The sequence below is a fragment of the Pongo abelii genome, chromosome X, assembly GCF_028885655.2.
Source record: "Pongo abelii isolate AG06213 chromosome X, NHGRI_mPonAbe1-v2.0_pri, whole genome shotgun sequence".
NCBI classification, from domain to species: Eukaryota; Metazoa; Chordata; class Mammalia; order Primates; family Hominidae; genus Pongo; species Pongo abelii.
The window spans coordinates 144899717-144912473 of NC_072008.2; the positions used below are offsets into that span (position 1 = coordinate 144899717).

The window sequence follows — 12757 nt, forward strand, 5'->3', positions numbered from 1 at the left end:
AGAGCAGGCATGCAAAAGCTAAAGAAGGATGAAGTTCTGATTCAGGAAGGGGATAGACCTTAGAAGGAGAGATGGTATTGAGAAAATCATAAGGGCTTTCCCACACCGTTTTTCCTCCACTTCTCCTCTCAGCTCTCACTGTTTGCTTCTGCAAACACCATTCATAAGGTATTTTCAGGATGCCTGTAGAATTATTGGTGTGGACACTCTGTGGTACATATTAGAGGTAAGCAGACTCAGAGAAGACTTCAGGAATATATAATAAGAATGGCGGGGGCATTTATTACAAATTTGCAAACACAAACTGTAAATACATCCTTTCGTTTCTAACTCCTGTCTACCATCCACACAAGCGCATGGAACCACTGGGCCAAGGCTGATGACCAGGTGATTCTACACGTGTTTGTAGATGTCCTTCTTGCTCTAATCCTTCTCTCCCTGATTAAATTGTATAATATTGAAAAATGAAGAGTATGGGGGAGGGGGAACGAGACTCTCCCTCTGTCACATGTTCCTGCCAACCCACAAAAGGTATTTCTGTCTTTTTATATCCTGACCGCCTTGAATCTTTTGTCTTCATGAACAGGAAAATGCATGGCACATTATTAATGAGACGTGAGAAGGGGGCATCTCTCTGTGATCTGTCTGCCTAGAGACCTCATTCATTCTCTTCTCTCTTCCACGAAGAGAACTCACAAAGGCCTGTGACCAGAGGGTAAATTCAATCTGGGGCAGAAAGTGAAAGAAAACCATTTTGAAACTGGGTCCAAATCATATTGCTCAATGAACTTAACCATTAATAATGCAGATATTGGCCAGGCGTAGTGCCTCACGCCTGTTATCCCAGAATTTTGGGAGGCTGAGGCAAGCAGATCACCTGAGGTCAGGAGTTTGAGACCAGCCTGGCCAACATGGGTGAAACCCTGTCTCTACTAAAAATACAAAATTAGTCAGGCATGGTGGCGCTTGCCTGTAATCCCAGCTTCTTGGGAGCTTGAGGCATGAGAATCGCTTGAACCTGGGAGGCGGAGGTTGCAGTGAGCCAAGATCAGGCCACCACACTCCAGCCTGGGCGACAAAAGCAAAACTCCACACACGCACGCGCGCGCGCGCACACACACACACACACACACACACACACACACACACAGCAGATATGTTCGCGTTTTCCTAACTCTCATGTCTATTTCCCAGGTGCTTAAAATTTCAGAGACGAATGTGAATATTACTTTCAAATCTCCAACAGGAAACTATGCCAAAGTCACATCCATCTTGAGAAGGTATAATGAAAGAATTGCAGCCAATCCTAGAGAAGAATATTTTGCTTTTCTTTGCTGTCCCACTGCCATCCTGGGCCAATAGTATGACATTTGTGTAGGGGAAGTAATAAAGAATTCTCTTTTGACACCTATTTCCAAATCCCTTTTTCTCCAGTTTTGATTTGTTCCTAGCAGTTCACATTGTGCCCTTGCTATGGAACTTCCTGGATCTCCTCCATATTTGTAAATTTCAATTATCTCTGCTTATCCCTGGTGGTTCAAACTCTTCTATGCTCTATTCTAAGGTAGGGTCTATTGTCCGTTGTTTCTCCCAGGTGTCCGCTCTCCCATTGCATTGTCCACCACCCTCTCTTTTTGACCATGTTCAGAAAGAAAAGCATTCTTAACTTCTTTTTCTAACTCAACTCCCAAAGAGTTCTAGTCTGGCAGGCTGGAAACATATGTTTTAATCCTATCTCTGCCACTAATTGGCTGTGTGACCTTGAGTGTGTCATTTCTCCATATTACAGGCCTCAATTTTCCCATCTTTAAAGTAATACTTAGACAAGATTGGCAGTTTTCACTTTGTATTCTTCAGCACTCTAAAAGTAATGAAAAGTAATAAAAGTTCCCTCGCCAATGTTTCAACAGTAGATTTTATCCATTTTAACTGTTTTCATTCAACTGTTTATTTCTCTTTCTCTTTTCATCTGTTTTATATAGTGGAGCTCATTGTATGATTTCTTATGTAAAAAATAAAAATGAAAAGATTCTGGTACTAAAAACAAAATGTTTGGAAACCTCCAGATGACATGTTCCTTAAAGTCCTTTTGGCTCTGGGAGCCTAGGATTATTTTTCCCATATGTTCCTGTTCCTACTTCTTTATCTTCCCCTCTTCATACTTCCCATCTCTCTGTTCTCTTCCCACCCCATGAAAACATAAATTCTAAATTGGATTCCAAGGAAAAATGCAACAGTCCCTTTGATTCCACTCCTCGTGGGTTCACTTGAGAACTAGGTTTTAGCATTCTTTTCAGAGAGAGTTATGTGAGTTATCTGGACATAGAATGCTGATCGTTCTCTGCCAATCTCTTTTGGCAGGCCTCAGAGGAGCTGTAAGGAAGCTGAGGGGACCTGCTCTCAAGAGGCATCTCCAGGAGAGAGACAGAAACCCAAACAGATGTGACTGTGATGAGTAAAAATGAGAGAACTCAGCCTAATAGGGAGCAGCCTCAGTCCATTCAGAGCAGAAAGGAATTGGCTCTTTCTGAAATTCTGAAAATGAGAAATTTCAAACACCCTTCCTATGTGAAGATAAGCTCACTCAGAATCACTTGCCAGTTTGTTCTCCTTCTATACTAACAGTTCACCAAAATATCTGAGTGGCAAGTTACCTGGTCAAGGACTGATGATGAGCTCAAAGAAAGGAAACGTTGGCAGATTCAAATGCACCAACGTCGAGTGACACTGGGATCTCCCCATTCGCTAAGTAAGGCAGCAGAGAGAGTATTTACGAGATGAAGTAGCCAAGTACCACCTTTTGTGGTCTATCTAATTATGTACAAAGGCTCAGAGAAACAACTGGATAGAAATACAAATGAGGAGTTTAGAGAAAAGCTAACAGAATAGGCTCTTTTCAGCTAGCCAGGCACAGTGGCTTACACCTGTAATCCCAGCATTTTGGGAAGCTGAGGCAGAAGGATCCCTTGAGCCCAGGAGTTCCAGGCTGCAGCAAGCTATGATCCTGCCACTGCATTCCACCCTGGGTGACAAGAGTAAGACCCTGCCTCTAAAAAAAAAAAGAAAGAAAAATAAGAAAAAAGGAAGAAAAGAAATAGACTCTTGACACTTAACTCCAGGAAGAAAAATGCAATTTAAGGAAATCTTGTTAGTGTCACACTAGAATTCCAGGCAAAGAAAGAGTGACTACTGTATTCTGTTACATACCCTGACACATATATTAGCTGGCAAAGATTAGATCATTTAGGGGAGTTATACTTCAGAAACAAAGGTCTCCAGAACCATCCTTTTAGAAACTGATTGGCCTTCCTGAATTGCCTTTAGAATGAAAATCCACAAGACCTTAGGCTTGCATCACACTAGGATGGTGGCTTGGTCTTCATTATGTCCTGTTTCTGAGATCATTCTCTAAATACTTAAGCTATAGAATTTACTGATGCTACCTCTGATTTATATTTAAAATCAATTGAGAAAACACTGATTAATTCTGATCCTTAAGAAGAAAAATCCTATAACCCACATAAAAATTTCATTGTTCAGCCATAATTTATGAACATTAAAGCCATAAAACGCCCTGATGGTATTAATCATGTCTGTGAATTCAGCACTTCACCATTTAATTAGCCATGGCAGCTGCAACATCGAGAGTTCAAGGCCTCTGATTACCTGCTTGGCCATTTAATCAAGAAAACCTGGAGAGAAATAGCAGCTTTCTGGGGCGGAGGTTTCTCTCTTAATCTTGAGGAGAGAATACAAGGAAATAAGCTTAAGCTTTAACATGTGGGGATTTAAGTTTTGTACAAGGAAAGCATTCTCTTCACTGAGCGTTGTTAAATACTATAATTGATTGCTGATTTTTCTCCTATAAAAGCTTTTATGAATACAACAAAAACCTTTTCTATCTAGGTAGGTATGTGGGTTGGTTTCCATTAAGACTATCATTCTGTCATAAAAACTACACGACTATTTGTATAACCATGACCTGCCACCAAGAAGTAATCACAAGGAAAGTGGAAAGGGGCAGTAACACCATTATGAGAAGGCAAAGGTCCCCTCTGATAGGGCATGGGGATTGCTAGTGTTTTTGTTGTTGTTGTTTTGTTTTGTTTTGTTTTGTTTTGAGATCTGGTCTCTCTGTCACCCAGTCAGGAGTACAGTGGCATGATCAGCTCACTGTAACCTCTAACTCCTGGGCTCAAGCCATGTCCCATCTCAGTCCCCAAGTAGCTGGGACTATGGGCACATGCCACCACATTTAACTATTTTTTTTTTCTAAGGCTAAGGTCTCACTTTGTTGCCCAGGCTTGTCTCTATCTATCTCCTGGCTTCAAGTGATCCTCCCGCCTTGGCCTCCCAACGTGCTGGGAATTACAGGTGTGAGCCAAAACACAAAGCTAATTGTTAGTGCTTTTGCCTTTGGAAGATCATACTGGATGGACTTGGAGCATGTGGATCAACGCAGTCACATTCATTTCCTAAAGTTTCTCTCATCCAACTTGCAGAAAACACTTTGTAGACACAATAAATGTATTATTAATCAAATGGGTTGCTTCAGTGGTGACAGAGTGTCTAGAGCCAAGAAAAGCATCAGGTTCTCTAAGTGAATTTGATTCTGTTTTACTCAATAATATTTGAAGATCTTGAAGGAACAATTTCTATTTTATGAACTAAGTGATGGCTAACAAACATAAGTGAGGTGTTTCTACGGTGAGACATTTATGGCAGGCTAAAAATGTACGAGAATCAGAGGCAAAATATCTGTAACACTGGGTTCATTTCTTGCCCAGTGAACTAGGTAACCTAAATGAAAAGCTAGGGGAAAAAATGATGGGAGGATTTGAGGCAATGGCAGACAACCTAATTTTTCTGGATTTAAGCCAATTCAGGAAATAAAGTTACTGGAAGGTGACCTAAACTCAGTATTTGAGGAAAGGAATGCAGTGTGGGCAAATGATCTAGTGTCTGTTATTATTTAGCATATGGAGGCAAGATTCACAACCAGCATTAAGGAACACTGGATGGATTTCCTACTTGCCAATGGCACTGTTTGCCCCAATTTCCTATCAAGAATTTATATTTTTTAAAGCAACAGAGAGGTAATGGGAAAATACTTTAGTGTTCCCTCAGGATTAAGAGTCTTAACACATCTCTTTTCAGACACTGACCAAGATTTGGGCAGAAGAACCTGGTATATTCAGAGAAAATACTATCCTCCATATTCTAAGGAGGAGATGAAAGACAGGTTGATAACCCGCCTGAGAATTGTGCAGATGCCCTAGATGATTTTTAAGCCCTCCCCTCTGCTTTAGATTTGTTTTTCCCAAAACTGGGGTTGGAAATGGTGATAACACTCAATAAATACTATGGTTATAACTGGACAAGCAACTTGTTAAGTGCTATAACCTTATTCCCTTTAATCCTTACAACAACATGTAAGGTAGGTATTATCATTATTGCTGTTGCAGAGGTGAGGAAAGTGAAGCCTAGAAAGACTAAGTGATATGACTATGGTTTCCTGGCTAGTACATAAGTGGAAGTGCAAGTATTTAAACTAAGGATCCTAAGCCAAAAAGTACATTTATGTATACAAGGCCAGACCTTTAAATACTACTTCTTTCCTCATTGGCAGTGGGTCTGGAATTTGGGTTGCTCAACAGTGGTGCCTGGATGTGACTATCTTTTGGCTTGGGGGACTGAACAAGATGAAATATAGCATGATTTTCTAATCAGTTTTTTTTTCTTTAACAAAAGTGAATTATGAAATAAAAATAATACATATGATCTATGCCTAGTTATAAGCACAGTTCATAACACTCAATAACTTCTTATAGCAATATTTAAAGAAAACATTGCTAACTTTCTCATGAAAATTATAGGATTATAAATCACTACTTAGTGTTATTCTATGTTCCCTAGCCCAAGAAACAGTTTGACACTAGAACCTGTTTTGACTCAGGTAATCTGGGACTTTGGAATGCTATGAGACCCAAAGGACACCTCCCGGCCTTTCTCTCCATCACTACTTAGCAGAGACAAGAAGTTAAAGCACTCCAAACACTCAGTTCTTTTCATATAGGAAAAACTGGCTTTCCACACTGTAAGCTTTTTTGTGCCATCTGTTTTTAGCTACAGGAAGCTTGAGTTCAGCCAAAAGAGAGAAAAATATTATACACAGTGTATTCACTTCCATACTCAGAAGCCCATGACTATCCTTTTGCAATTAGGAGCTTCTCCAATATCTATTCTAGCTAATTTGCTCTAACTTTTCTCTTCTGACAAACAGTTAAAAGTACAGTCAACAGACTGAAATTATTTAGTAACTTTTCGTGCAACCACTGAAGGCCTCAAGCAATTTTAGAAACTGATTTCCTAACAGAAGCCTTAATGCTTACCTAATGATTTCATTTTAGAGAAGAGATCTGAGGCAAGAGAAGTTAAATACATTTGGCTTGGGCCATTTGTTCATTTGTTCATTCATTAAGCCTTTATTCATTCAAAATTTACTGAGAACTATTTGCCAAGTACTGAGCTAAGACCTGAAGGATGCAAAAATACTAATAGCTGTAATGTATTGAGCACCAACTCTACTCCGGGCACTATTCAAAGTACAATAAATCATTACTTAGTATCATTGATATGTTCTTGAAAACTGCAGTTTTAAGTGAAATGACATAATGAAACCAAATTTTTTTCTCATCAACATTATAAGGAAACAATATTGAAGGAAATGACATTATTTGAAGACCTGCTGAATGTCACCTCACTTAAAGTTGCAATTTCCAGGAACTTATTTATGACATTTAAGTGAGGACTTATTGTACTTTATCTTTGTTTACTCCTTTAATACTTATAATAACCTTATGAACTTATCTCCATTTTCCAGATTAAGAAGCTGAGATGAAGAAAGGGTAATGCATTCATTAGTGTAGGGAGTGGTGGAGTGAGAATTTGAATTCGTGCATACTGCCTTTATATCTCATGTTTTAAAAAACGACTCTACTGCCTCTCCAGTGACTGTCCCTGGCCTCAAGTGGAGGAGAAAGAGAAGTAAATAGTTAACTAAAACACAAGTGTGATAAGCATTTTAAGAATGATACTAAATATCCAGTGTTTTCAGAGCCCAAAGAGGGCGCAGCTAACTCCGTGGGCAGGAGGGCAGGAATTGAATCCAGCTTCAGAAAACAAAACCTGTCACTGAAGATGAATGTGGGAGGATGGGAAGAAGCTCAGAAGTTGGGGAAAGAAATTAGGTAAAGCCAGACTTCAAACCTGGATTTCAACTGACTACTGGTACTATATTCTTCTTACTAGGCCATATTACTTTCCCTCAGCTGAAAGAACTTGCAAAACCTTAGATTTTTATATCACTGCACTTTGAACATCAACCATTGGGGACTGGGAGAAATCGACTATGCTATGTGGGTATTCTGATGAACATTTGTAAGTTTTTATTCCTTGCTTTAAAAAGATCGTCTTCTTTTTCCTACTGATCGCATTCAGTACATATTGTCAACATTGATGTTCAAGCATACAGTTGTTACTGATTTCTGACTGGCAACGGCAGAAGGTGTAGTAGAAGTAATCCCTTTAGAAAGATGCCAATAAAAATGAAAATTACATTGGCATGTATGTCATGGTAAGTCAGCCATTCTCCTGATATAACTGGAGTGAGGTTGGAGACCAGAGATTTTTCACATGGGCAGTCAATAAATAATTTTTATGATGATAAAACTTTAAGGTAACAAATTAAAGATTGTGTGAAAAGATTGTCCAAGCCAGGTAATGCCAGTAATTCATCTATATAGATTTCAATATTCCTACAGGAGAGGAACAACTAGGATTTGGTTGGCATTTGAATATATTGAAAACATATTGAAAATTTCCCTGCTCACTGTATTCCTCTTCAATTGTGCTTAATCAGTTTTTCTATTGCTGTGCTTCAATTCTGGAAATTTAGCTATCAACTCTTTACTTATTGCCTCTCTTTAAATCTCTGTTGTTCTACTGAAACTTCTGTTAGGTGCATCCTACCTATTCTTCCATAAAACACAGAAATAATGGATAAAATATTCATTTTATTTAGTCTCTCCTTCATGATTCCTTACTTCTCTTTCCTGGTTCCATCTCTGTATCTTTCTTTGCAAAATCTGGGTGCTTCACTGATCCCCTCTTTAGCTGGATTTATCTGTTGATTTTGTTTTTATTTCATTGGTACAAATACTATATATTATACAATAATATTTTATGAATGGCATATAAAATTATATATACACACAAATGTTATATATAAAATATATATACACATATATTAAATACATATATATATTTACAATTTCTGTTTGGTGTTTGATAATATGTCTATTTTTTCATAACGTTCTGATCATATCTTAAGAGTTTTATTCCTTTATCTTACTGAACATTTTGATCACACTTATGCACTTATGTTAACTCCTCTTTCATATTGCCTTATTTCTGGAATATGAATTACTGTGGTTATTGTCACTGCTGACTCTTCCATGGTGTTTTATTCCTCTTCTTGCTCTGTAAATTTGACTGTGTGCTTACATTCAACAGGAGAGTTGTTCTCTGTAAAATACCACATGAACCCTGGATAGTAGACTTATCTACCTCAATAGTTTTGTGTTTTTCTCTACCAGCACTCTATGGGTTTCACTGATTACAGATCGGTTTTTATTTTAATTTCCCAGTAGAAATTGATAGTATGAGTTTGGATGTGGGTTCCAATATCTTATATTCTCAGCCCAGAATGGAAACCCCATTTACATTCTATGTCCCCAGGCCTTGGGCCCCGATTTGTCATGAGCTGAATTGGACTCTTGGCTCCTAGGGTTGTGCAGTAAACTCGGGGCTCTGTATCAGGGCTGTGGCTTCAACTTAAGTCCCATCGTATAGACCCACTTCTGCTACACTTGATGGCCATGTAGCTTCAACTGCTGTAATTTGCTTTGGCTTTGAATTGTTTCTTCCTTTCTGTCACCTACAGAGTTTCCTTTTTCTGCTTTTGAAGTCTCTTGCGTATTGTCAAAGACTTAGGGTAATATTTTACTCACTATTTCTGTGTTTTTGTAGAATAGGTAGTAACAAGCAATACATTAGTTCAACATATTGACTAGAAGTCCTCATTCATTCTTTACTTTCACCATATCACTAAAACTACTGTTACTAAAGTGATCAGTAACCTTCTTATTGTCATATCCAATGCCTTGTTCTCCGTCATTACTTTATACAACCTTTCAGCAGTGTTTGATGCTACTGACCATTCTCTTTGTAACACATGAATCTTCTCCCCTTGGCTTGTCCAACACTGTGCTCTCCTAGTTTTCCTCATATCTGTATTGACTGCTCCTACTTTGTCTCATTTTCTGGTTCTCCTTTCCTCTTATTAACCATTTGAGTGCTTTAGGATTCTGTCCTATACCCTCTAATTTTCTCCCTCAATCTTTTCTTTCTAGGTATTTTCTTTAGTGACTTTATTCATCCATCCTACGAATGTTCTTTGAGCATCTACTATGTGCCAGGCTGAGTTGTAGGTATTCAGTGGTGATCAAAGCAGATATCTTGACCACATGAAAATTATAGTCTAATGAGGAGTCAGATAATAAACAACACATATAAGTAGTTATACATTGTGATTACTGCTATAAAAAGATAATGCCATTCAAGAGTAATGCAGAAGAACCTAACTGAAATTGGAAGGTCAGAGAAGGCCTCTGAAAGGAGATAACATTTTGCTGACTCTTGAAATATGATATGGACCCAGCCATATGAATAGTACAGGAGAGAAGTACCATTTACACTATGACAACTCCAATGGTCTCCACTGCTTTCATCTACTCAGTTCTGAGCTCCACATAAGGATAGTTATACCCAGTTGATCCTCAGGACCTCAAACTAAACAAATCCAAAACTGAACTTATCTCCCAATACTGATTCCTCTTCTCTTATCCATGTAGTGATTAATGGTGTTTCTTTTATCTCACCCCTTTCTGGATACATCCTCTATTTTAACCAAACCGGAAACCTGGGCATTATCCTCAACTCTTTCCTTTCCTCCCACTCTATATCCAAGGGGTAACCCAATACTATGGTTCTACCTTCTTCATAGCACCTCTAAATTCCAATTGTTAAGACATTCATCTATTCTTGTTTCATTTCTTTCCTGAATTTCATCATAGTCTCCTAACTGCATTCCTCTGCCTCTTCTCTTGCCTCTGATCAAACTACTCTGCTCACTGCTACAGTTCTAACTAACATATCTGATCATGTTATGCCCTGCTAACAGGTATTCAGTGGCTCTTCATCATGCACAAGCCTTCCAGTATCTGGACCCAGATTTCTTTGTCACACTTACTTTTTGTCACTCTCTGACACACTGTATTTCAGGCATACCAAAGTATTTCCTTTCTCCAAAATAACCCCCTCATACCCTTCAGCCACTCCAACTGCTATACCCTTGAAAATTCTATTCCCTCCTACCTAGCAAAGTCTTTAGGATTGATCTCAGGTATTATCTCTTCTGGGACATCTTCCTCAAATCTCCCATGTAAAAATGTTCTGTTCCATAGCCCCTATATATATAGCTATTTAATGACAACTATAAGATTAATTTCTTTCTACTTGTCTGTCTTTCCCACTAAATAGTGAGCTCGCTGAGTCAGGGATTAGGACTTCATCTCTGGGTGTCCACATCTAGACACAGTAGGGGCTCAATAAATTATAGTTTTATGAATAAATGAATTAGCTAACTCTCTGTTTCTCCTTTTGGAGACTGCACAGGAGACACCTGAAGCAATGAAATGCAAGACAGGTCCATTTTGATGAGTAGGTTCATGTACAATAAATGTTAGAGTATGTAGGACTTAGGCCATGTTTTAATAACAAACAAGCAATGTTCAGGCGTTAAAGTATAAACAGAGGACTATTTGATTCTTGTTAAAGGGAAAGTTAAATCAGGTTAGTAACTATGTTGGTCCATGTTTTAGCCATATTATGATATTAAAATACTCTTTTACAAGTATACTATTATACAGTACTCTGTCTCACGAAACTCTTTTATAACCAGTGTCATATTCAATCTGCATGAGAACTGGTGAAGTAAGCACGGTAGGTTGCAACTGGCTCTTTTTATAAACCAGAAAATTGTGTCCCACCAAGAGGTCATGGTTTACTTAACAGCACACACAAATTTATTAATTAATCAGTATAGGGCCTACCTCATTCCAAAGAAGAATTGAAGTGGCTTACAAAAAGGTGCATAAGAAAATAAAATTGAAACACAAATAGAGAAACAACAGAGTGAATGACCAAGAATCAGATGGTAGAGGAGGCCAGTAGGGTTTCCAACCAAGGTTTCTAACTCTTAGTCTCACTCCCTTTCAGCTCCATTAGGCTGCCTCCAAAAGCTTTTGAACCACTGGGTGGTGACTGGCAAGAGATTTGTTGGCATTAATAAAAAAGTAGCAACAATTTTGACCTCACAAAGCAAACAGCCCAGTATCTATTTGAATAATCTCCCATCAAATGTAAGCACTGAAAATTGAATCCAAACTTGAATTACGGCAATTATCCTGCTTGGATTAGAAGCCTAATCAACCAACAGACACAAGTAAGGTGAAATAAGCTGAAACCACAGAGAAAATTGGTCCATGAGAGGACAGGGGCCTGGGTTTAATTTTCAGAGCTACATATATGTTTAAAAAGGTAGCTCTATTTCTGAGGTAAACATTCAATTTTGATCACACCACATTTTATAGATATCCACCTGCTCCGGGATTTTGATGAGAGTTTAAATAATAAAGTGGCTTTACTCGGATCCTATGCTTCAACTAGTATCACTGCTATCATTTTCTTAAGTGTTGTACTGAAATTGAAAATGATAATATCTATAAAACCTCTCTAGTGCTGACATTTCCAAGTCTCGTTTCCAGCACAAACAAAATTAGAAAATGAAAAATATAACCTTTCCCACTCTGTAGTTTCTTTACAGGGTATAAAATAGAAAGGTAGTCTATATTCAAGAATTATGGCCAACTAACAGGAATAACAATAACAGTGATAATAATCTAGCAGCTAACATTTTTCCAAGCATTTACTCTGAGCCAACCATTGTTCCAAATACTTTACATATGTTAACTTATCCAAATCTCATAACAACCTTCTGAGGTAGGTACTGTTATTAGCTTTATGTTATAGGTGAGGAGAAAAGATACAATGAGATTAAAAATTTTGCCTAAGGTCACACAGCTAATGGATGGTGGAACTAGGATACTAACTCAGACAGTCCTGCTACACACAGATATGCAAATAATCCTGATTTATAGTTATTTGGTCAGAGGGATGGATTGTATATTTTATGAATGATTTCAGACCCTCCTTTACTCCCTCTTACTTTCTTTCTGTTTATATCACTGTCAATTAACTTTCCAGTAGTAGAGGCTCAGAGACGGTAAAACTACTACTAAATTTATAGCAAGTTGTATGAATTTCTTTAAGAAGTGGGAATACTTCTCCTTTCCTCAGTTTTTTCCTATTTATGGTCATTGCAGTAATTTCTATCATCCTCTGCAGCTTTGAAATCACTTCTTCACATGTAAACAGCTAACCCTGGTGTTGCCATGGAGATTTATATCAATGCCATGAGCCAAGGCCTAATTTGCACATTCTGCTGATTAACAGGAGTATTTGCTAATCCCTGCCAAGATCTCCCATCCACTGCCATGACTAATCTCACCGGTTG

The 12757-nt window shown here is 38.2% G+C and overlaps 1 protein-coding gene and 1 long non-coding RNA gene across 4 annotated transcripts in view; one reads left to right on the forward strand and one right to left on the reverse strand.

Moving 5' to 3' along the window:
* FGF13 (fibroblast growth factor 13) overlaps positions 1 to 12757 on the reverse strand; it is a 592158-nt gene that overhangs the window by 83494 nt on the left and 495907 nt on the right. The gene's annotated exons all lie outside the window — the stretch shown is intronic.
* On the forward strand, positions 816 to 7452 carry LOC134760881 (uncharacterized). The gene is made up of 2 exons (XR_010138935.1): positions 816 to 1280; positions 2362 to 7452. It is a non-coding gene; the product is annotated as an uncharacterized LOC134760881 (long non-coding RNA).